Here is a 25,929-nt window from a genome sequence, read left to right as displayed (position 1 = left end):
TTCCCCACTAACTTCCACCCACCCCAGCTAGCTAAATATATCATTTTAATATATAAATTAATTAATAAAATAAAATGAACCCCTGAGGGTTACAAAAAAAATCATATCACAGTACAATGTAGGCAGAGGCGGCTCTCTAATTAGGCGGTTTAGGCGGCTGCCTAAGGCCTCGCGCTGTGTGGGGCCTCGCGGCCGCCTAAACCGCCATAGGGCAGACTGACATGTCGGGTCCTTGAGGACCCGACACAGGAGGGGGCCCGGTGGCTTCCCCTGTATGCCGCCGGGTGCGAGGCCCCTCCTGTCAGTCTGACCGGGAGAGCCAGCCTTCAGTCTGCAGCTCCGCCGGGTGTGAGCTGCAGACTGAAGTGTCTCGCGATCTCTAGCCAATCAGAGCGTTGCCGCGGGTTACCACGGCAACGCTCTGACTGAAGATCGCGAGACACTTCACCATGTGGTCTGCAGCTCTGCATCCGGCAGAGCTGCAGATCGCAGAGCCCACTGGACCACCAGGGAGTTTGACTGCCACCACTGGACCACCAGGGAGTCTGACACCACTGGACCACCAGGGAAAAAGGTACCTGCCAGCCCACCTGTCACCCTGCCACCCACCCTGTCACCCCATCTGCCACCCCCTCACCCTGTCACCCCACCTGTCACCCCCCTCACCCAGTCACCCCATCTGCCACCCCCTCACCCTGTCACCCCACCTGTCACCCCCCTCACCCAGTCACCCCATCTGTCACCCCCTCACCCTGCCACCCCTCACCCAGTCACCCCATCTGTCACCATGCCTCCCCACCTGTCACCCTATCTGTCGCCCCCCTCATCCTGTCACCCCATCTGCCACCCTGCCACCCCCTCACCCTGCCACTCCACCTGTCATCCTGTCACCCCATCTGCCACCGCTCACCCTGTCACCCCATCTGCCACCCTGTCACCCCATCTGTCACCCTGTCACCCCATCTGCCACCCCCTCACCCAGTCACCCCATCTGTCACCCTGCCACCCCACCAGTCACCCCATTTGTCACCCTGCCACCCCATCTGTCACCCTGTCACCCCATCTGCCACCCCCTCACCCTGTCACCCCACCCTGCCACCCCCTCACCCAGTCACCCCATCTGTCACCATGCCACCCCATCTGCCACCCCACCTGTCACCCCCTCACCCTGTCACCCCATTTGCCACCCTGCCACCACCCTCACCCAGTCACCCCATCTGTCACCCTGCCACCCCACCTGTCACCCCCTCACCCTGTCACCCCATCTGCCACCCCCTCACCCAGTCACCCCATCTGTCACCCTGCCACCCCACCTGTCACCCCCCTCACCCTGTCACCCCATCTGCCACCCCCTCACCCAGTCACCCCATCTGTAACCCAGCCACCCCACCTGTCACCCCCCCATCACCCTCTCACCCTGTCACCCCATCTGCCACCCCTTCACCCTGTCGCCCCATCTGCCACATCCCTCACCCAGTCACCCCATCTGTCACCCAGCCACCCCACCTGTCACCCCCCCTCACTCAGCCACCCCACCTGTCACCCCACTTGTCACTCTCCCCACCCAGCCACCCCACCTGTCACCCTCCTAAACCAGTCACACCACCTCACACTGTTAACTCCCTCCCCCTGCCACCCACCTGTCACCCCCTCACTTTGTCACCCCCTCACACTGCCACCCCACCTGTCACCCCCTCACTTTGTCACCCCCTCACCCTGCCACCCCCCTGTCACCCCCTCTCACCATGCCAAACCCCTGTTACCTCCTCTCACCATGTCACCCCCTCTTACTCTGTCACCCACCCTGTGACCCCCCCACTGTCACCCCCCTTACGCTGTCACCTCACCCTGTCACCCCCCTCACCCTACCACCCCACCTGTCACCCCCCCTCACCCTGTCACACCACTCACCCTGCAACCACCCCACCTGTCACCCCATCTGCCACCCCCTCACCCTGTCACCCCATCTGCGACCCCCTCACCCAGTCACCCCATCTGTAACCCTGTCACCCCCCTCACTCAGCCACCTCACCTATCACCCCCTCACCCTGTCACCCCATCTGCCACCCTGCCACCCCCCTCACCCTGTTGCAACATCTGCCACCCCCTCACCCAGTCACCCCATCTGTCACCCAGCCACCCCACCTGTCACCCCCTCACTCAGCCACCCCACCTGTCACTCTCCCCACCCAGCCACCCTACCTGCCACCCTCCTAACCCAGTCACACCACCTCACACTGTCACCTCCCTCCCCCTGCCACCCACCTGTCACTCCTCTCTCACCCTGCCACCCCACCTGTCACCCCCTCACTTTGTCACCCCTTCACCCTGCCACCCCCTCACTTTGTCACCCCCTCACCCTGCCACCCCCTGTCACCCCCTCTCACCATGCCACCCCACTGTCACCTCCTCTCACCATGTCACCCCCTCTTACTCTGTCACCCACCCTGTGACCCCCCCACTGTCACCCCCCTTACGCTGTCACCTCATCCTGTCACCCCACCTCACTCTACCACTCCACTTGTCACCCCCCTCACCCTGCAACCACCCCACCTGCCACCCCCTCACCCTGTCGCCTCCCTCACCCTGTCACCCCTCACCCTGCCACCCCACCTATCACCCAGCAAACCCATCTGTCACCCCACCTGTCACACCCTCTCACCCTGCCACCCCACCTGTCACCTGCCTCACCCATTCTCACCATGCCACCCCACCTGTCACCTCCCTCTCACCCCCTCTTACCTTGTCACCCCCTCACCCTGTTACCTCCCTGTCACCCCCCTCACCCTGTCACCCCACCTCTTACTCTGTCACCCACCCTGTGACCCCCCACACTATATCACCCCCTTTACTCTGTCACCTCACCCTGCCACTCCCCAAACAATATGTCACCCCCTCTCAGCCTGTCACCCCACCTCACATTGTCAGCCCCTAACACTATGTCATCCCCTCTCACCATGTCACTCCACCTCAAATTGTCAGCCCCTAACACTGTCACCCCCTCTCCCCAAGTCACCCCACCTCACATTATGTCACCCCACCTCACATTATGTCACCCCACCACACACTGTCACCCCACCACACAGTCACCCCACCTCACACTGTCAGCCCTTAACACTATGTCACCCCACCTCACATTCTGTCACCCCCCCTTTCACTCTGTCACCCCCCCTCTCACACTAATGTCACCCCCTCTTACTCTGTTACCCCCTACACAATGTCACCCTCCCTCTCAGACTAGGTCTCCCCCCTCTCACAGTAGGTCTCCCTCACACACTAGGTCTCTCACCTCTCACATTATGCCACCCCTTCCCACTGTCACCCCCCTACACAATGTCACCCTCCCTCTCACACTAGGTCTCCCCCCTCACACACTAGGTCACCCTCCTGTCACCCCCTCTTACTCTGTCACCCACCCTGTGACCCCCCCACACTGTCACCCACCCGTACTCTGTCACCTCACCCTGTCGCTCCCCACACACTGTCACCCCACCTCACACTTTCACCCCCTCACACTAAGTCACCCACCCTCTTATTCTGTCACCCACCCTCTTACTCTGACACCCCCCTCTTACTCTGTTACCCACCTTCACTATGTCACCCTCCCTCTCACTCTGTCAACCCCTCTCACTCTGTCACATTCCTTTACTAATGTAACCCTCTCACACTGTCACCACCCCTCACACTATGTCATTTCCCCCACACACTCTGTCACCACTCTCTAGGCACACTGACAACCCTCCATACACACGGTCTCTCCCTCCGCACACACGGGCACCACTCTCCGCACTCGGGCACCTCCCTTCATTCTCACTGTCAACCCTCAACACTCTGGCACCCACCTCCATACACTTTGGCACCCTCCTGCTCTTTTACACTCAACCTGCCACAGTTACCCCTTTACTCACCCCGTCACCCCCTGAAGGCAATAATTATACACACTGTCATGAAATAGCTCCGCCTTAAACTCAGTGCCAAAGGCCACAGGCAGTACACAAACATACACATGCTCAGAGAAACATACATACATATACAAGGATACTCCCTGCCAGACACACATTCTCAGGCACACAGAGGTAGACAATGCAACAATGTATACATAGACTAGCTCTCTATATCCAGTGCTGCAAGCTCCCTCTTCAATATATCTACAGCTTCTTATACACACAAATCAACTGCTATTTTTTCAATAATGGTGTTAGTGGGGGGCCTCATGTATGAATCTCGCCTAAGGCCTCGCGAAGTCTAGAGCCGCCACTGAATGTAGGTCCTGCTAATTGATCACTGTAGTCAGTGATTAATTGGCAGGGAAGGGGTTAATTTTTTATTTAAAATGGGTAATGGGGGGTGGGATCTTAAATTAAGTTTTTATTAGAAGATCATCACTAGTCCGTCTCCCTGCACTTCACACAGAAAGCGGAAGAGCAGGGAGGCGGATCAGAAGTCCCTGCAGCACATGTGCTCCTTCTGACAGCCTCTCAGAGTGATCACTGCTGCAGGGACAGCGCGATCGGGTGCTCCCGGTCTGCCTCGAATACAGAGGAGAACCGGAGGAGTGTTAACCCCGCGATCGCCGCGATCTGGGGTTAACTTTAGCGCATGACAGACCCGGTCCATCATCTGGCGTTAACTGCTTGCCCGGCATGACGGACAGGGTCCCTCATTCGCCACGAAGGGGTTAAGGGGTAAATGTGGTTAGGAAGAGCTGGCCATCCACCACATAATTAGTCTTTGCAGTGACAAGGGTTTGTAACTATTTGCCGACTGGCTGTTAGCGCTACCAGTAGAAAAATTGTTTCTATTTTATTTTTAATTGAGCACCGAGTTGAAGTGCCTGGGCCCGGATTTGAAGTATTTGAGCCCGTATTTAAGTCGTCCTGCAGCGTTTGGGCCGGCTGAAATCTTTAACTTATTCTGGACATTGTTAAATAGTGCGGGCAAGCATGATTTTGGAGTCTGAATGGCTTCATACATAGCCGAATGGTTTTGCCTTGGTGTACATTCGTTGTTTTGTGAATAACCTTGTTAGTTTACGAAGTGCACTAGCAATTCATTGAAAGTCATCTGAGGTTACAAAATGAACGTCCCCACTTAGGGAAGAAAAAGGCAGTTATATATTCTAAAACATTTAAATGTGTTATGTAGGAGACAATAACAACGTAACATTTTGTAGTCTGTAGAGATGTCGTACATGCATCATTCATCAGAATAACCAAGGCAATCACTGCTTGAACCGTTTCTTGGCAAACAGATTCACATTACAACCAGTACTGTTATTCCCTCATTATGCACAATCACTTTAAGCAGTCAGGACAGAACATCATAAGAATGCATTGCCGCTATAATGAAAGTGTAAAACGCTTCAAACATTTAAGAATTATCTACTAAAAGTATGTAATTAAAATAAAAACAACAAAATTGCTTTTGGAAGATCTGTACACTTTCATTTTAGATAAAATAAAAAAAAAAAGCAATATGACGAATTAGACTTCAAACTTTTAAATCCCTGCAAAAATTGTTTTTCATTTAGCAATGCTATGGATCTAAACGGCACGCATAATTTTAGCAAACTGGCAATATATGTCGCCCATTAACCAGTAGTGTGCATAGTTTTTCTTGCATCTCTGCATGCCTCTGCAATGTTTAATCCATCTCTCCTCTATCCCAAGATGTTTTAGTTTTCCTCGAGATTTCCGATATAACTGAATTGTTAAACACTGTAGACATGTGCTTCTGAATTTCGGATTTTTTTTTTACAAACTAAAACTAACTGGAAATTAACACATTTTGACAAATCAAAACCAATTATTTGGGATAAGGATATCAGATTAGAAACATATCTACTAAGCAACTGAAACAGCAACATTAAGAAAAAAAATCCTTTTCTTTATTTTTGCTCTTTCAGCTGTTTAGAAGATAGCACCCTAATTTGGTATCCTTACATGGGATTACCATAATCAAGGGTACCATATTACAGACCTATCTACTAAGCAATTGAAAAAGCAATTGAAATAGCAACTGTAAGAAAAAAGTATTTTAATGTTTTTGTTCTTTCACCCAAATTAGGGAGTTATCGCCTAAACATCTGAAAGATGAGAAATCCATATGATTCATTTTGAACCTTCCGCTGTATTTAGTAGAAAGCTCCCTTAATTGGTACCCTTTTGTTGGATTAACATATTTAGGGATACCAAATTAGGGAGCAATCTTCTAAACAGTGCCAAAATTTGAACAAATTAGTCCCTTAGTGCACGGACTATAAACCAGGCTATATTTATTTATTTATTTGTTTGTGGGTAAGTTACACATTTAACATACATAAAACAAAGATAATCATACAATCAGAGAGCAGCAAAGTGCTTCCTGTCAGACCAGGTACAAGAAACAGAGGCTCCTCTGTTGCGGACCGCCCACTCAGAGAAAAGTGAGGTTGAGCAGGCACAGGAGGGGACAAAGAAGGGCACAGGAGGGAGGGGCAAAAAGGGCACAGAGGGGGAGGGGGCAAAAGAAGTACACAGGAGAGGAGGGGGTACAAAAGAAGGGTACAGGGCGGAAGGGGGACAGAAGAAAGGCACAGGAGGAGAAGGAGACAAAAGAAGGGCAAGAGAAGGAACAGAAGAAGGGCAGAGGAAAGGAGGGGGCACAAAGAGACACAGAGTCTGAAGGCACAAAAATACACATAGAGGGGTTAAGGGGGCACAAAGAGACACAGTGGGACTGGGGGGAAAAGACACACTGAGGGGCTGGGGGTACAAAGAGACACACAGAGGGGCTGAGAGGGGACAAAGAGACACACAGAGGGTCTGGGGGGACAAATAGACACAATGAAGGGCTAGGGGAAGAGAAACACAGAGTTGAAAGGGGAAAAAAGACATACAGAGCGGAACGGGCCGCTGTTCACAATGTCTCACAACAGCACAGCTAATAGCCATAACACTTTTCTGTTAGTCTGAATCACACTGAACTCATTGCTGGCTAGAACAGATTTTACATTTGCAGAAGATTAGCTTTCCTGATTAAAGGTTAATTATCCCTAAATTCAGATAAATCAATATATTTGGATACGAGCTTGATATGCTAAACTTGGCAAATTACCAGTAAATAATATTGTTGTTTATTTATTCCACTTGCAGGAATGGAACTTATATAACCATATATTTCCTTAGCTAATTATGGTTTCTAAGTTACAAATCTGACCAGATTTTATCCAGTTATATTCCTGCTTTGAGTAAATATGAATTGTTTAAATTAAATTAAATAAAACAGCATATTTACCAGCTTTCTTGGTAGAAGTTATTTTAGGCTTGGAGATATTCCATAAATAGTGTATGCAAGTATGAGTAGAGCATTGTGAAAATTGGAAAGTTATCAGAGATCTGAATATTAAGAATTCCAGAGTTTCATCTGGAAAAGACAAGTGTTAGAGTTTTTCAAAGAATTAGTTGGAAGGAGACAGACCTTTGTCTCCTACTCCAGATCTCAGACTTCCACTTCTATTCGGCTGTCCTCAATTTTTTTTTTTTTATAAATTCTTTATTTTGAAAGATTTTTTGTTTTATGGGGTGGGGGTACAGAAAAGAAAATGGGAGGTTCAAGGTTTAAAATATACATTGCACATAACAAACGAGTGTTTTTAACAGTATGCAAACAGAGCAAACCTATATATTCTTTCGGTGTACATTTGGAGCAGTTTTGTGTGTTTTGATGGGGTTTCAAGGGTACAGAATGGAAGCGGGGGGGTAAGCGATTGGTTAAATAAGAGTACAAGATATACAATACGTTTACATATAGGCATTTCGTTGGTTTATACATATGGACATTAGCTCAGTTTTGTACGTTGTCGGCAATTTTGTCCGAGTAAATATTCAAGTCTCGTGTGATGCAACTTGTTCTGGTGGTCTGGGTAGCGTATTTGAGACTGAGGGGTATGGGAGAGGATGCCCTGTCCTGCTGCTGGTCTGCGGCAGAGGAGAGGCTTAATTTTATGTTATGGTTTCTTGGGGGTTCTGTTGTGCCCCTCGTGTTTGCTTACTGAGGTAATCGGGTCGGTTCGTTGGGGTTCGGGCTCCCCTTGCGTGAGAGGGGGTCGGGGTGGGTGATTGTCCGTGTCGTTCTGGTCTATGTCAGACGTTCTTCGTGCTCTATGCGGTTCGTTGTCTGTCATATGACGTCGGTTTGGGTGCAGTTTGGGTAACCTTTCGGTGTTGTTAACAGTGTGGTGTGGAGTGCGTATCTCTGGTGTGTTGGTGTTTGATTGAGCATTGGTAGGTGTTCGTGTGTGCCCTAGGTGTCCAATGTGGAGCTGTCTCCTGGTTATGTGGGACCTTTATCCTTGGGTTGGTATTTGGTTTCGGTCCGCGCAGCGGCTTGGACAGTGGGGGAGTGTGGGGAGGGTTTGGGGGGGTGTATGGATGGTCTTCAGGTTCAGGGGGAGGGGGGATGGGAGGGATAGGGTTATGGTCTTAGGGTGTGTGTGGTTATTGTGTTTGTGAGGTGTTGTGTTATGTTGGTGCTGACTGGTGGCTAAGTTGTTAATGGGAATGCATAGAACCACGGGTCCCAAATTTTTTTGAAGTGTTTAGTTGTGTCGTGGATCAGTGCGGACAATTCGTCCATTTTAATTGTGTCCTTGATTTTTCTCTTCACTGTGTCCAGTGTGGGTGTGTCTGGGCTACCCCATTTTTCGGCGATGGCTCTTCTGGTGGCGAGCGCGATTTTGGCTATCAGTTTGTTGTGGGATCTTGGTGTGTTGGCCATGGGTTTGGATAGGAGCCATATCCATGGGTCATGTGGGATGTCAGTGTGGAGGATCTGTGAAACCATCATTTCTATTTGGTTCCATACTTGTGTGGTATGGCTATCCTCAATTTTTAAAAGACCAGCTTCCCTAAACTTTCTTTATGTCACTATTTTAAAGTGGCACATAGAGTCAGGTGAGCGTATCATTCTATAGATTATCATCTAGACTTTGGTCAATAGATGGCGTTGTAACATCACAAGAATTTTTCGTCAGGAAGTCCAATTATCACTGTGTATAAGGGGTTAATTGAATTTCGTAATGCGTTTGACGTCATCGTCCTTATCTTTATTGATACCCATCCATCAAAGATGTATCATTCTTCAAAGGATTTTTGGCTCTTTTTCTGCAGACAGACCATCTCCTCTTTGGGCCATAAAATAGTTTTTAACATGTAATGAACCCTTGTTCACGTTGTCTAATACAATGGAACTTTGAATCAATACTTTAAATTTAAAGTTAATTACTTTTAGTGTTATCTGTTTCTTGTAATCCTGTGTCTGGTTTTTGTGTGAAACTATGTAGTACTTAGTAATGTGACAACATGTGATATGTACATGTCTTTTGCACACATTCAGCTAATATTAGTTTAATAATAATGACATTTCTTCATCGGGATTCTCTCCATGAATATTCAATATTATTAACAAAGGTACTATTTATATATGATAAAATATAATTATAGTTAATCTATATAGATATATATATGGATATATATGTATATGTGTGTCTGGACTGTTTCAGCCCCCCTTCTTGTAAGAGAATCTTATCTCTGGTCAATGTTTACGCTAGCTGCATTCCATTGTTTAGGTATCTTTGAATGAATAGAGTTACAGAGAAATAAAATGTGTGTCAGCCTTTGCATTTTTGTTACAAAATGGAGTCACATCTGCTAAGTGGTGACTAACAGTATACATTTGTAATTTCTATCTGAACACAAAATGTCTGCCAGTGGAAATACTGACAGTTATAAATATTTTTTTTTTAATTTGGATTGGTATTACAAGGTTTGGTGGACCACTGTATTCTCGCTGCCAAGGATTCCCTTTTTTGTAGTGTAATAGCTCCTTCCAGACGAAGTAGTGATTATAGTTAGTATAGATTTCCCCCCATATATTAGACAAGACTTAATATTGGGAGTAGATCTGGTTTATTCAGGCAAGGCACACAGAATTTATATACCGGCACCCAGCATTGGGTATCCATTCATTGACACATAAACCCACCCAGGCTATTTATCTCCTGGACACAACTGGTTCAACACAAACAAAACTTAAAATACACATAGTCCAGTACTGAACCCCCACAAGTCATATATCCCCAGATAGCTGGTCTCCGAGTGCCCAGTCTGTCCAAATAATGCCTGGATCCATAGAGAATTGACCAAATGCCACCAGGGTAAAGATTTGACTGGCAGCACACGTGGTCTACGTCCAAAAATGTTCCAGAGTGATTGGTGCTTTGGCCGGTCAACTGTCTGGGGCTCTTGTGTACAAAGTAAATAATATTCCTCTCGGCAATGAGGGGGAGATTGTGCCCCTCCCCTTCAGGTACCTTTCCTCCAAAAAGCACTCTCCTGGCATGTTGGTAAAGGGGTCATTACCTTGGGTAAAAATTACTGTGAGCCGCGACAACTCATAGCCGATTTGAGTTCCATGGCGGTCCCGCTGAATCCATTCGCAAGGTTTTATGCACGAATGACGGCCAGGGAGCGAGTGTTCGGATAAATTCGGGAGAGGGAAGGCACTGAACCAGGAGAATCGTGGATAGGACTCTTGGGGTGGCCGTGCATGCAACTCCCGTTGTCAGAATGTAAACAAGTCTATAAGGTGAGGACACTTTGTCACACAAGGCTTTCCTGGAGTATCCTGACATCCACTATAAAATCAGATTATCCATGGTTCATTGTACTAGGCCTTCACAATTAAAAAATAACCTATTGGGGGCGGGGCCTGACCGCAGAGCTGTGAGGATGCTCACCACAGCAGCTCCTGCTAAACTCGGCACTTAACGCTAATTTCACAGACCCACAGGCACTTAATCGTGAATTTAAAGCTACCACTCGAGAGCAGACACCGAGGGGAAGAGAAAGATACCTCTCCAGCGACGAACCGAGCACAACTCACAATTGGGCCTACAAGCATGGCGGGCGCAGGGGAGACGGCCGCTCCCCAGCTGCAATGCCACGCTGGGAATCTGTCTGCATGCCCTCGTTCCCCCCCTCTGGACCGCAAAGCGATGGGCCAGTACCGGCTCAGTGGAGCCTGAAACCAACCGACCCAGCGGTCTTTAATATGGCGGATGCCTCTCACATCTCCGACGCATGGCGGGAAACGGAGATGAGGCTGAACAGCATCTTCGCTAATTTCTGGGACTCCCTGGAAGCCCGCATGAGAGCCTCAGAGTCTGAAGACCCACTCCAGGCTTCACCACAGCGCACCTCACAGGAGGCCAGACGGGGACAAACAGCAGCGCAACCCCAACGACAGATTTCTCACAAGGGTGACGCTAACCCGGAATCGGAGGGGGCAGAGTCGAGTTACAAGGCCCAAAAAATCAGAAGCTGGACGGAGGTGGAGGGTCAAGTACTTTCACCCCCCATGCAAAGCAGTGACACGGAGGGGACCACCGAAGCCGAGCACAAGACCTCCCCAGACAAGGCAAGCGAAGCGGAGGGGAGCTGGATCAGGGGAGGTGACTGCCTCAGGAAGGTACATACAATGCTACCTCAGCCCAAGACAGGCGAACCTTACCCGACACACAGCTTGGTCGGAGCTACACTCAGTGCCTTCAGCAACTCTACATGGCCCAGGGGATGTCAGCGCCTTCACACCGAGGAGACCGCACCAGCTGCACCGACCACCACATGAGGCACATACACAGCCCCAACAAGGCATCGGCTGACCCCCCAAAAGGACTGAGACTCAAAGCAAGGCATAGTACCATCTGTCACACAGATAAATACATTACTAAGCACGGCTATGTCCAGGCTAATATGTCCCTCGATATTTAACTCACACTCAGCAATTGTATTAATAATATGCCTATTGTACCTGACCTACTCATGCTTCACTATTACTTATAGCCTATACACCCTTTGCAACTCCAAGTTAGTCTAACCTAATACCTACACAATCGACTGACTGCACATAACTGTGTTTTTTCTACTGAAGTATAATCAGATAGTTACCTAGCTTGCCATCACCTTGAAACTACAGCCTGACAATTTATCTACTTAATACGTGACTAAAATATTGCATAGCCTAATGATTCTCTTTTCATAGTTTAGCTATTCAGGCATTGCATATGGTTATGTCAAGTGTTTGTTATATGACATGAAAAAAAAGAGAGGCATCACTTTTCAGGAAAATGTAATCTCTTAAAGTTGAATGTACCGACCCCCAACTGTAAACTGTTATTGCATTTCCCTCCCTTTCTTTTGTACCCCTTCTCATATGCCTCAATAAAAGAAAGAATAAAAAAAAAAAAATAACCTATTATATTATATCTAATAAAAATTTTGTTTCAAGCAGCGATTTTTTTTATTTAAGAAACTTTATTTAGATTGGTCATACAAGTCTTTGCTGGAGCATCCTGACATCCACTACAACATCAGAATGCCCATGATTCATAGTTCCTTCCCCAAAAGATAAAAAAAAACATCATAGATGTCATACAGGCTATTAACATAAACTATAATACAATAGAGATAAAGATTAAAAACAACATAACCCATCATTTCTAACACATCAAGGTTTCATAAACAAACACTCAGGGTATTAACATTCTGCTAGTTTATCTTTCATTCTCACTTTTCTCTCTAGCTTCACTGCTTGAGCTGTTTATTTACTTTTCTTCAGGCATTTCTTCAAATGACAGACTGTGGACTCCAGTGACATGCCAAATGTGCAACTCGGAGACAGTTATTTTCTAGTAATAGAGTTGTATATCCTCCTCCCCTTGGATATTATTGTTATTGGCAAGCAAGTGGTTAATTATTATGAATTTACCTGCTCACTGCGTCAAAATTAAATTTTACTTTCGCACAGAGATAATTACATTCATTTAAGCAGCATTGGTACTCACACCCCCGTTTGCAATACAGCCAACGACCGCCCTCTTCCCAGACCAAAGACATAGTTTCCTACACACTATGGCTAGGGAACAACTCTCACACTATGCACGCTCGATTCCCCAAGGACCATGCTTAACAAGAGAATGTACGGAGTTCTAATCTCTCTGCTTGTTAGACACACCACCCCCGAAAACGATATCCCAGATATATACCTCGCTGGCAACGGGCCGAAACCTCCTGGCCGATGCATCAGGTGCTCGGAAGAGGATCTCGATGACACACTTACAGATGCAGACTGGGATAAGATCATCACTCTCATCCAGAAGACCCCAGAGTCGGCGAGGCTACAAGAAAATTCATATAAAGTATTTACGAGATGGTACATCACCCCAGCTGACCTCCATGCAAGAGACAGCTCAAAACAGGCTACATGCTGGCGCTCCGGGATGGAGAACGGAACATTTCTCCACCTATGGTGGGACTGCACCCTCATCAAGATGAGTGATCCACAAAATATCCAACAAAACCCTCCCCATGACCCCAGCACCTTTTCTACTACATCACACGGCAATACCTACGCTGGCATATAAATGATCTGGGATATCGAGACTCCTCAATGCGGCGAAAGCAAGCGCCCCCATATTCTGGAGACAACCACGCACTCCCCCGGTCCGGTGATGGGTGGAGGAGGTGGTGGACACCCGGATATTTGAAGACCTGAAGGCAATCACACCGAATGCAAAAGAAAAATACACGAAGAGATGGTTCTATTGGCTGAGACATATCGCCTCGGATGATTTTGTGACACTCCTGAATACACGCTAAACACTACCATGTCACGCCTTCTCTAACACCAACACGAAAGCAGCAGCCCCACATGGTTTAAACCAACTACACGCCGAAATATGACACCCACGTAAATGCCTAACCGCTATTATCCCGGTCACATAAACTCGATATCAAAGCGTTATGATATCGCTCTCCTTACTTAACACACATCTAAACATGTGGCTTTACCCTTAACTACAAACTTAAGCGGAATGGTCACCCAGTTACTGTGAACAGCTTACTATTACCTATGTCGAACTTGATAAATAACTTGTAAACAGCTCTGTTGCACAACATACTATGCCTCTGCGTAGGCACCAGATTGTGAATTTGCCTTATGTTTGCTATTACTATACATGCAAAATAAAAACCTATTTAAAACAAAATTATAAATTATTCTGTCAGTTTTATTGTGATTCATTGCAAATGGCTAAGAAGGATATTGTTAAAATAAAGTTACCTAAGAACCTATTGTTCCCTCTACCTCCAATGAATGTGAGTTCATCAGTGAGGAACATTTAAGGAATATTTTTTTATTTTTCTATGAATCAAACCATCTCCAATACTCCTCAATGCGGCGAAAGCAAGCGTCCCCATATTCTGGAGACAACCACGCACTCCCCCGGTCGGGTGATGGGTGGAGGAGGTGGTGGTCTAAGTCCTCCATGCAAGAGTCACTGTCCAAATCTGTGTCATTAGCTTTGTTTAAAATTAATCCAATCCAGTTGCATGTGCAAGGTCTAATAAAATAAAAACTTAAGTTTAAATGTAGTAATAAATGTTTCTATAACAGTAATCATATGGCGACGATATCATGGTTTGTAAGCGTATTGGAGCGCAAAGCGTAAGTGTGAGTGGAGTTAGCTAATTCATTTTTTTTTCAACAGATGGGAATATTTTTTTATTTGACACAGTTTTTAGGAAGCTAAAGCAAATTTTTAGATACTGACAGCATAAAAAGAACAGGTACGCTAAATATCGCTCACCAAAAAAAAAATTACAAAAATAAACTAAAACATTAAATGTTAGTATGTAGAGGATATAATGCATTTGAAGGACACTTATTAGGGTCAAAGAACATTTTTTTTTTTTGTTATCAAATAAAACATACCATGCATTGTGGACACAATATAGAAAGTCATCTTGCCTTTGTGTTTTTTTTATGAAATATGCTGCCCTGTATAATTCACACAATGTAAAGTTTCATATACATATCTTTGGAAATTCTATACCCTCGAATATTACATTGACATTTCTCTAGTTTTCAAATATGTCCTTGAATGCATGAACAAGAGAAAAAGGTGACAAGGTGACATATTAGATACAAATACATAGAAAACAACACAGCATTTATTATTGCATAAAACTGGCTGTTGTATGACAAGTGACCTTCCCTTGCGCATGCATGAGCTGATGAATGCTGCTGTCACATGATGGTAAGTGAACTGCCGCTTTGTGAATATTGTACTTGGTAAACATTCCTACCCATTACATGGTCAAGTTTCCCCCTCCCTCCCCCCCCCTTTATATTATTTCACATTTTTCATCATTACATTCAGGAATTAACATGGCTTTTATTAGGATTTTAATATACACAACTTACTTAAACTTCAAAGGTGTAAAATAATTTATTGTGACAATAGTTAAAATAATACTTTAGGCACCATAACCACTTTAGTTCTTATGGTGCCAGGAGTGTTGTAAGGAATCAAACCGTTTTAGAATGGGGGGGAGGAGAATCAGTGAGCTAGAGTGCTTATGGTGATTCTTCAAAGTGCCCCTTTAAAGTGTCTCTGTCACCCCCTATCACTCAAAAAATTGAGTATTTTGCATACATAAAATCTTAATGAAATACTTACGCTGACTGTGTAGAATTTAACTGAAATCACTGAAAATTATATCATAAGACAAAGCAAGGCCTGCTTTATTTCATGCATTTTTCCTACACGTGATAAAACTTGACAAAAAGAGGAACTATCACGGTCAAGTTTTGCACATTACCCCAGCCATCACAGCTGCAAGGAAAATCCTCCAAAGGCACATGCATGCTCAAGAGTACAACACTGGCGTGGGCCCCAGGCAGATGAAGTATCAGAAGTGGAACAGTATCCACCAGATAAGGAGAGCCGTGGCTGCAAGGGACACCTGCAGGTGAGTAAAATGTACCTGCCCCTGTACTCCATCACCTCCGCACACGATGTAGCAATGTCACCATCTGGTGTCTTTGTAAAATAGGACCCCAGAAATTGAGTTGCTTTAATTAAAAATAAAACAGACCTTTGTTAGTTGTACAAGTATTCACCCTAAAATCGACTCTGGTGCAACTAATTGCCTAGAGTCACTTTACATTCATACTGTCTACTTATGTTAGAGTTTCCATAATAAACTCACATATGCTGGACTGACTTATGTCTATGATAACCCTCCCACTTCACTTGTCTTTCCTCATCAACCCCATGTTTCTACATGTTTCATCAACATGTTTCTCTTTACATTAACCTAAAATCGTCGTTATTCGGCATGTGCCAACAGGGCCGCCACCAGAACTCAGCTCAGGGTCTGGGGCCCCAGGGGCCCGCCTGCAAATACCGCCCACTGGGTCCGCCTCCAAATACCGCCCACAGGAATACACACACAGACACAAACACACACACTGATACAAAAGGACACAGATACATACTAACAGACACACATACTGAAACAGACATACACGCATACAGGCATACATACTGACACACACATACTGAGACATACACACAGGCATACATAGTAAAAGACAGACACGTACTAACATACATACAGACACACATGCATGAGGACATAAAGGCACATACATACATACAGACACCGACATACATACATACATACACATACATACACACATTCATACATACAGACACTGACATCCATACACACATACATTCATAATGGCATACAGACATACATTCATACAGACAGACTGACATACATGCATATATTCAGACCTACTGACAGACATACATGCATACAGACATCCATACACACAGACATACGTTCATAATGATATGCAGACATATATTCATACTGACATACAGACATACATATATAATGACATACAGGCATACATATATACATCCATAGACATACATACATGCATACAGACATGCATGCATGCAGACATACATACACACACAGACATACATACATAGACATACATGCATGCATGCATGCAGACATACATACAGACAGACATACATAGACATACATACATGCATACAGACAGACATAAATACATAGACATACATACACAGACATACATACAGGCATACATACACAGACAGACACATACACAGACATACACAGACAGACATACATGCATACATACACAGACATACATACATACATAGACATACACACACACACACGCACACACAGTGCTCATTTTCCAGCCACCCTCCTGTCTCTTACCTTTTCTTTGCAGGAGGGTGGCTGGGGATGGTGGGAGTCGGCGCGGCTCCCTCTTCACTTGCGCGCGCTCCTCGCGCGCGGATTGAGATGGGAGGAAGTAACCACTTCCTCCCAGCAGCACTTGCGGCTGCTTTTTTTTCTTTTAAAGGGGCCCGGTCGCGCTATACCACGGCCACAGCACTGACCGGGCCCCTGAAGGAGGGGGCCCATCGGGTGGCCCTAAGTGTGTGGGCCACCCGATGGGACCCACCACGTGGGGCCCGGGCGGCCAGGCCCCCCAGGGCCGCCGGGCCCGTGACAACCGTTATGGTTGTCACCCCCTGATGGCGGCCCTGTGTGCCAACCATAACTTTAATAACACGCAGACACCAAAAGTTCTGTTGGAGTATAAAGTCCACAGCTTTATTAATTAATATAAATATATAAATTAACAATTTAGGGTCATTGTCAACAGTACTCCTTTCGTTACGCTCTCTCCTGTACCATACCCCCGACAATGACCCTACCAAAGAACAAACATTAACATAACCAATAATACATAACATGTAACTCAACTGCCTACCAAGAGGCCCCACCTCCATTTGTCTAACTGCAGGGGTGTACCCAGACACCCCTACACCCCTTGGTTCGTAGCCACCAATGGGCTCGAACCTACCTCCACACTTTTAACTCCGGCCTACTCCAGCCTAGACCTTGGCCTACCAATTTCTTAACCCACCAAACTTCCTGTTTAACCACCTTTTCCCGCCGCTGTGACCAAACGGGAACTACCTCATACTCATAGGATGGGTGGGAGGGACAATTTACAGGTAAGAAAGGCTCGAATTACAATTAACATACCCTAAAATGGCTGCTATTTAACTTCCCCTCAAGCCCCCACCCTCAAGCCCCTTGACCTAAACTTCAACTGCCTACTCCTGGCTCCGTCGAGGCCCACTCCTCCCTGCGTTGCTCCGTGGTTTCAGAGCAATGGATATGAGATGAAAATGAACTTTAGCAAAACCGAATAAAATGTGTCAGTTGACCTTACAGTCACATACAGTGCCTTGCAAAAGTATTCACCCCCTTGGCATTTTTCGTGTTTTCTTGCCTCACAACCTGGAATTAACATGGATTGTTTGAGGATTTGCATCATTTAATTTACAGAACATGCCCACAGCTTTGAAGATTTTTTTTTCATTGTGAAGCAAACAACAAATAGGACAAAATAACAGAAAAAGTAAATTTGCATAACTATTCACCCCCCTAAAGTCAATACTGTGTAGAGCCACCTTTTGCGGCAAACACTGCCCCAAGTCGCTTTGGATAGGTCTGTATGAGCTTGCCACATCTTACCACTGGGATTTTTGCCCATTCCTCCTTGCAAAACAGCTCCAACTTCTTTAAGTTGGATGGTTTGCACTTGGGAATCTTTAAGTCTGACCACAGATTTTCTATTGGATTGAGGTCTGGGCTTTGACTAGGCCATTCCAACACTTTTACATGATTCCCTTTAAACCACTCAAGTGTTGCTTTAGCAGTGTGTTTGGGGTCCTTATCCTGCTGGAAGGTGAACCTACGTCCTAGCCTCAAATCATGCACAGAGTGGTACAGGTTTTGCTCATGAATATCCCTGTATTTAGCACCATCCATCTTTCCCTCAACTCTGACCAGTTTCCCAGTCCTGGCTGCTGAAAAACATCCCCACAGCATTATGCTGCGACCACCATGTTTCACTGTGGGGATGGTGTCCTTTAGGTGATGCCAGACATAGCATTTTCTTTGATGGCCGAAAAGTTAAATTTTAGTCTCATCAGACCAGAGCACCTTCCTCCATACATTTTGGGAGTCTCCCACATGCCTTTTCGCAAACTCAGAACGTTCCATTTTGCTTTTTGCTGAAAGTAATGGCTTTCATCTGGCCACTCTGCCATAAAGCCCAACTCTATGGAGCGTACAGCTTATTGTCGTCCTATGTACAGATACTCCAGTCTCTGCTGTGGAACTCTGCAGCTCCTCCAGGGTTACATTAGGTCTCTGTGCTGCCTCTCTAATTAATGCCCTCCTTGCCCAGTCCATTAGTTTTGGTGGGAGGCCGTGTCTTGGCAGGTTTGCTGTTGTGCCATGTTCTTTCCATTTGGTTATGATAGATTTGATGGTGCTCCTGGGGATCGTGAAAGATTTGGATATTTTTGTATAACCTAACCCTGACTTGTACTTCTCAACAACATTGTCCCTTACTTGTTGGGAGAGTTCCTTGGTCTTCATGGCAGTGTTTGGTTAGTGGTGCCTCTTGCTTAGGTGTTGCAGCCTCTGGGGTCTTTCAAAAAGGTGTGTATATGGAATGACAGATCATGTGACACTTAGATTGAACACAGGTGGTAATCATTTCACTAATTATGTGACTTCTGAAGGTAATTGGTTGCACCAGAGCTTTTTATGGGCTTCATAACAAACATTTCACTTCACCAACTTAGACTATTGTGTTCTGATCCATCACATAAAATTCAGATTAAAAAAACATTGAACTTAAGGCTGTAATGTAACAAAATAAGTATCAAGGGGATACTTTTGCAAGGCACTGTATCAGTCACTGTTCCAGTTATGCCTCTTGTACCCAAGCATAGTTTGATATAAACTGGTGCTGAATGGGCAACCCCATCTCACGAGAAATCATCATAACACTAACAGGAGTAGGAAGAATAGAGGTGGATGGGTATATAGGAAGAAGGAAATCAGAGGAAGAAGATAGAAGGCTGAGGATGTGGGAGAGAGCAAGAGAGAGGAAAGAAAAAAAGGAAGAAGAGGGGGGATAGGGAGTGTGGAATGAAGTGCCTCCCATGCACTCGCCAGGGCTGATGAGGTGTTAGATCGTTAGCCTGTACCCCATAATAGGGCTCATGGAGATAGTTTCTCCCTGTCCGTTCTACACCACATCTTTTCCTAAGTTGCAGCCTTGGATTGGCTATTCTAAGTCTGTTGTCGAGACAAGAAGTCTATTGATGGAGTCCACCTCTGCAAGCAGCCCTCCAAACTTTTTCCAAGGAGGCCGTGAGCGTTTCCATTTAATGAATCTCTTTCACTTTTGCCATCCACTGTTGGAGGGTGGGCGCATCGGCGGAACACCATCTAGCTGGGATCAATAGTTTGGCAGCATTTAGGAGATGCTTAGTGAGTGCCTTCTTATAACTCGAGAGTTGCGTTGTAGTGTGATGAAGGAACATCTGGAGAGGCTGGAATGGGAGGTCAGTATCCAATATGTCTTTAATCATTTTGTATATAGCAGCCCAGCAGGGAGCCAGTCTTCAGCATGACCACCAAATGTGGAGATCAGTGCCCACATCTTCCCCACATCTCAAGCAGGTCTCAGAGACCTAAGGAAGCATACGGTGTAATCACTCAGGCATTCTGTACCACCCATTCAGTAACTTGTAGTTAAGTTTTTGTTGTTTGGAACACATAGAAATCTGGTGTGTCAGTATGTGGATCTTCATCCACTGAGGGTCTGAGAGCATGACACATGTGGCTCGTTCCCAATGCAAAGTATGTTTCATGGGTTCAGATGGAACGGATGACAGAAGTAACATGTATAGAACCGAGATGCCCTTATGCAGGTGTACCTGTTCCCTGCACAATTCCTCAATCTCCATTAGATTCCTGTGAAATAGGTGTCGTCCATATTGGGAAGCGTAGTGTGATTTAACTTGGAAGTAGCATAATCTGTCCAGACCCATTGGGGTCCTGCTTGGCAATAAAACTAAAACCAGCGTTATTGCATCCGATGTGCACCACTGGCGCATGTAAGTCCAATCAGATTCACCAAAGGTGTTGATGTTTCCAGGTGCAAGGCCACCAGCTACTTCAGAGTTATAGATAATCGGGGTCAGTGATCCCGGAGCTGTGGTTATCATCCCACCTTTTGATACACCCTTATTCACCCAGTTAGGTGAATCTCACAGCTATATAAAAAAAAAATACATATGCTCTTTATATAGCAAGTAGTGGTCCAGTGGTTGAGGATAACCATCATCAAACATTTACAATCTCTGCAATGTCCACAATACAAAAGTCACCACTTCCAAAATATTTCAATGTAAGAGAATGTAATGTAAGAGAACACCGGTACACAGTAGTAATGGTGATTTTTTATTTTATTGTCACTCTGGAGCGAATTTAGTCAACTGTAGTTAAACTGAAGGTGGAGGGAATATTGGGTGTCCACTATAATTAACCTAATAAACTTGAATGAAATTAACTTGGAAGAATCATGGAATGATATTAACAGAGTGGTGGCAGCGTTAATTAACTATTGAAAATCTGGACTTAGTGAATAGACTATATGTAGGTTGCCCTGGTAGAGTCCACAATGTATTCTAAAGGGTTCTAGGTTACATTTTACTTTCCATCTTAAGAATCAACGTACTCAGTGAATATTACTAAACATTTATCTGCATTCACTGTTTACAAGGACAGCTGGGAAATGACAGCTACTGAAATGTGCAATTCATATCAAGTCAGTTCAAAGCAATGTCTGAGAAGTGTTTAGCTTATGTCTGTCTGCATCAAGGCTCATTTCATCCGCAACTCCCTAAGGTCCTCTTTGTAGTAGATCATCCACAATATATCTGAAGCTATTACTTAAGCAAACAGGTTAAGCAGTTTTTTTTTTATACCAATTTAATTTTGGAATAATTTTCTTTGGAGCTGCAAGAAACCTTAAAATAAGAGGAATTATCTCTATCTCCTGTAATTCATTGTATTGGAACCCTCTTTCGCTGAGTGTTTTGAAGATTAATGTTGTTTTTTCAATGACTTGAAGGAGCAATTTGCAATAGCTGTCTGAAAAACAGATTTTGTTGATGTCACCTGTACAGCCCTTTGGCAAGAACTGGGGTTTCTATCTCATTACTAAGCAATGTATGCTAAGCAATCTGGATTTGTTTGAAAAGTATTTGTAAATGTAATGTGACAATGAGTCTTTTTTGATGGGTCGACTTCAGTTAAATATATCTCTCAATTTCAAGGCCGCAAAAAAAAAAAAGGGTCAGATATTTTTTGTTTTGCTGTTTGATAACATGTGATCTTTTAAAGGATTAGTTAATTCATTTAAATCCATGTTTCTGTGCTTTGGTTAGGAAGGTAATTTGCTTTCTTCCTGTGACTTTTTGTGTGTTAAATTAAACTGGCATGAATGGAGGTATCCGTAATAGGGAAGACGCTGCCATGAGACAGCTGGCAAGTGGCGAAAGGGTGGGCTAGCATGAAATCAGGGGGGCAGCATGTTGGGGAGAAAGAGTATTGGCATGAATTATTGGGACAGCTGGTATGAAACGAACCCATCCAGAACCCTTCAAAAAGGCATTATTTTTCCAGTAATACATACTGCACTATTATATACTCATTCTCTCTCTCTCTCTCTCTCTCTCTCTCTCTCTCTCTCTCTCTCTCTCTCTCTATGTATCTATCTATCTGTCTCTCTCTCTCTATGTATCTGTCTATCTATCTATGTATCTATCTATCTGTGTGTCTGTCTGTCTCTCTCTCTCTCTCTCTCTCTATGTATCTGTCTGTCTGTCTATCTATCTGTCTGTCTGTCTGTCTATCTGTCTGTCTCTCTCTCTATCTATCCACACACATGTTTTGATGCATTTTAATTTGTTTGTTTTTTTCCTCCCCATTCAGCTATTATTTTGTTGTTTTCGCACTCTCTCTTACTTTGATGTGACTCTTTCTGACTCTCTAGAGTGGTTCTTCTCGCACTGCAAAATCCCGTGTAATGTCTGTCTTGTTCTTGCTGTAAGCCCTGTGTCATAGCTCAAGTGTGACATACGTTTTTCATTTTGGCTACAAATTCCTTAGACTTGAAAAAAGAAACATGTGAAAATCATGTTGTTCCAAAATTATCACGACCCAGCATTTCTCAGTTTGTTTTTTTATATATATATATATATACACACACACACACACACATTTACTGAATTTATCATTATTTATTACTTTCTTGCTGACAGAGGTGTATAATTACAGCATTCACATGCTGCACTTCTTCTGTAACACTTGGCAATAACACAATATACACCTGTTTGTTCTAAAGGTGTATTTTGTCCTTGATCCTGGAACCATCTGTGTACGTTCCACAGACTGCCACTTATACTTTTACTTTCTAAATGATTCTTCCCGATACATCACAACTGCTTCCTGAATACCTTGTTTGTCCTGCTTTCGTAGGACTGCTGGTTGTGTCTGCATTCCCTTCTGGAGACCGCAGCAGCTGCTATGGACAAAATGAACACTACGACCCCATGTGATGTGGTAAGTTTAATATACAGGTAGAGCGTGTGTGCACATCAAGCGTTTAACATTTAGCATGCTGGAAAAATTGGTTGATTTCTTTAATATACAGAGAATGCCGAGACAGTAACTAGTTACTTTTACTTTTTGGCTAAAGTAATCTGTATTGATATTTGTGTTTGAAAATAATACACATTCATATTCACAAAATACAAAAAAAAATAAATCATAAAACTAAAGTTATAATAGCACAAGTTCTGTAAAACTATAAATATAAAACATATATTAAAATGCATAAAAATAAATAATACTACTGAAATAAACAGAATATCAATTTCATGGAAAATAATGAATTGAGTAAAAAGACAAATAAAAACAAAATGTGAGAATAACTGAAAATATGTATAAACCCTCGCTCCTGTTAGAAGGTAAACAGATAACTTGATGAAGTTCATAATGTTTTATTGAGTTATCTGAAAGTGAGTGCTGAGCTGTTAATTGACTGTGGAATTGCAGATTTTAAGAAAAAATGCAGAGTTGGAGGGTTTTTCCGATTTGGCGATTTTGTCCCAAAATTAAACATTTCAGTTTAATTCATTGACAGTTTAATTTTAGTGAATATCGATGTAGGGTGTATTTTCTAAACAGCGAATTGTGTTGAACTGAAAACAGAATGGTACAATTTAATCTAAATTATCCGTGCTGTGACTATAGATATTTAGGAATATATTTTGCAATAAAACGCTGCACTTAGAGAGATTAACCCCTTACTGGCCAGAGGTATAACTCCACCTCCAGGACATTAGCCAGCATAGAACAGTGTTCTGGGTGGCTATGGTCAGTTCTGTGAAAAATCGGCGTCTGATGCCAGCAATGGCGACACAACCCCATTCTCTATGCCGCCACGGTTCTCCCCACGGTCTGTCATCAGTGACTCTCTCCACTGGGGAGGGGGAGTGAGGTAATCCAAGGAGGATCGGACTGGAGGGAGAACTTGCAGTTGGCAATGAAATGGAGGTAAGTTTTAGCCTTTTTTTCCCACTTTTTTTTTAAATTTTTTTAAAGGATCACTATAGTGTCAGGAAAACAAATTAGTTTTCCTGATACTATATAACCCTTAGGTCCCCCTCCCGCTGGGCTGAAGGGGTTAAAACCCCTTCAGCCACTTACCTTTATCCAGTGCCGGGCTCCCTCGGCGCTGTTGACCTCTCCTCCCCTGCCGATGTCAGCTCCCAAGTGGAGTGGAATGCGCATGCGCGGCAAGAGCCACGCGCACATTCAAACAGTCCATAGGAAAGCATTTCTCAATGCTTTCCTATGGACGTTCTGCACGCTGAATGCGATTTTCGCATCCAGCGTCGCAGAAGCGCCTCTAGCGGCTGTCAGGAAGACAGCCACTAGAGGCTGGATTAACCCTGCAAAGAAACTGCTATGTTTACATCTGAAGGGTTAAAACCTGGGGGACCTGGCACCCAGACCACTTCCTTGAGCTGAAGTGGTCTGGGTGACTATAGTGTCCGTTTAAGTTTTACTGGCTGGGCGGACCACCTCAGAAAGAGTTACTCTAACCAAACCTAGTGTTTTATGAAAATATTATGCATTGAATAGTGTAAAGTTTCTTATATTATTCCAAACCCACTCATACATCATTTTTCAAAACTAAACTGATCAAAAACACAACAGAGACTTGAGAGATTTCTGTACAAGACTTTGTTTAATAATTCACTATTTTATCACCTTATTTTAATGTTCAAAGTTCAAAGTATACAGCAGTTTTCAAACGACTGTACAAACTGTAAAAACTAGCCTTTATAGCCAACATTTGTCATGAAGCAATACGTTGACTTTATTTAGTAAACGGTTATATAATGAACTGACATTGCAAATGTAGGTTAAAATAGGCTTACAGCTAAGCTAGCTCAAATTCTAGTAGTGCCATTCTTTTAGTTTGTCACAATACTACATATGGTAACTACAACTCTTGTAAGTTTACACACCATGAGTTGATTTTCATATAAAAGGGAATATATAAAATTTTAGAACAGCAGAGAATAGCAGAGTTACAACTACGGGTATAAAAATCCTTTAAAATCTGGGAAGGGTAGTTATTTACTCAAAATATCTAGTGCCACTATTATTTATTAATTTATACAATATTTTACAATGAAGGAAACATTGAGATTTCTCTTGTTTTCAAGGACGTTAATGAGTTAGCATACATCAAAAATACATGCTACAATATATACCAAATATACAGAGCACTATCACTATGAGGTTTATTAAAGAAAACAGCATATTGTGCTGAACTGAAAACTGAATTTAAAAATGGAATTTTTTTTTGCTGATTTGGTAAAAAATATTCCAACTCGAGTTTTATTTTCAAGCTCTGCTACCTTGGCCTAAAATGTTCAATTCTCGTAAATTTCCACAGCACATAAATAAAAGAATGTTCACAGACTCAATGTAATTTTAAACCCCATGCCACGTGATAATTCACCACTCAGAGCTCTAA

Source organism: Pelobates fuscus, chromosome 3, assembly GCF_036172605.1.
Source record: "Pelobates fuscus isolate aPelFus1 chromosome 3, aPelFus1.pri, whole genome shotgun sequence".
In the NCBI taxonomy this organism is placed as follows: domain Eukaryota; kingdom Metazoa; phylum Chordata; class Amphibia; order Anura; family Pelobatidae; genus Pelobates; species Pelobates fuscus.
The sequence above is the reverse complement of the archived record's forward strand: the minus strand, read 5'-3'. Positions refer to the sequence as shown.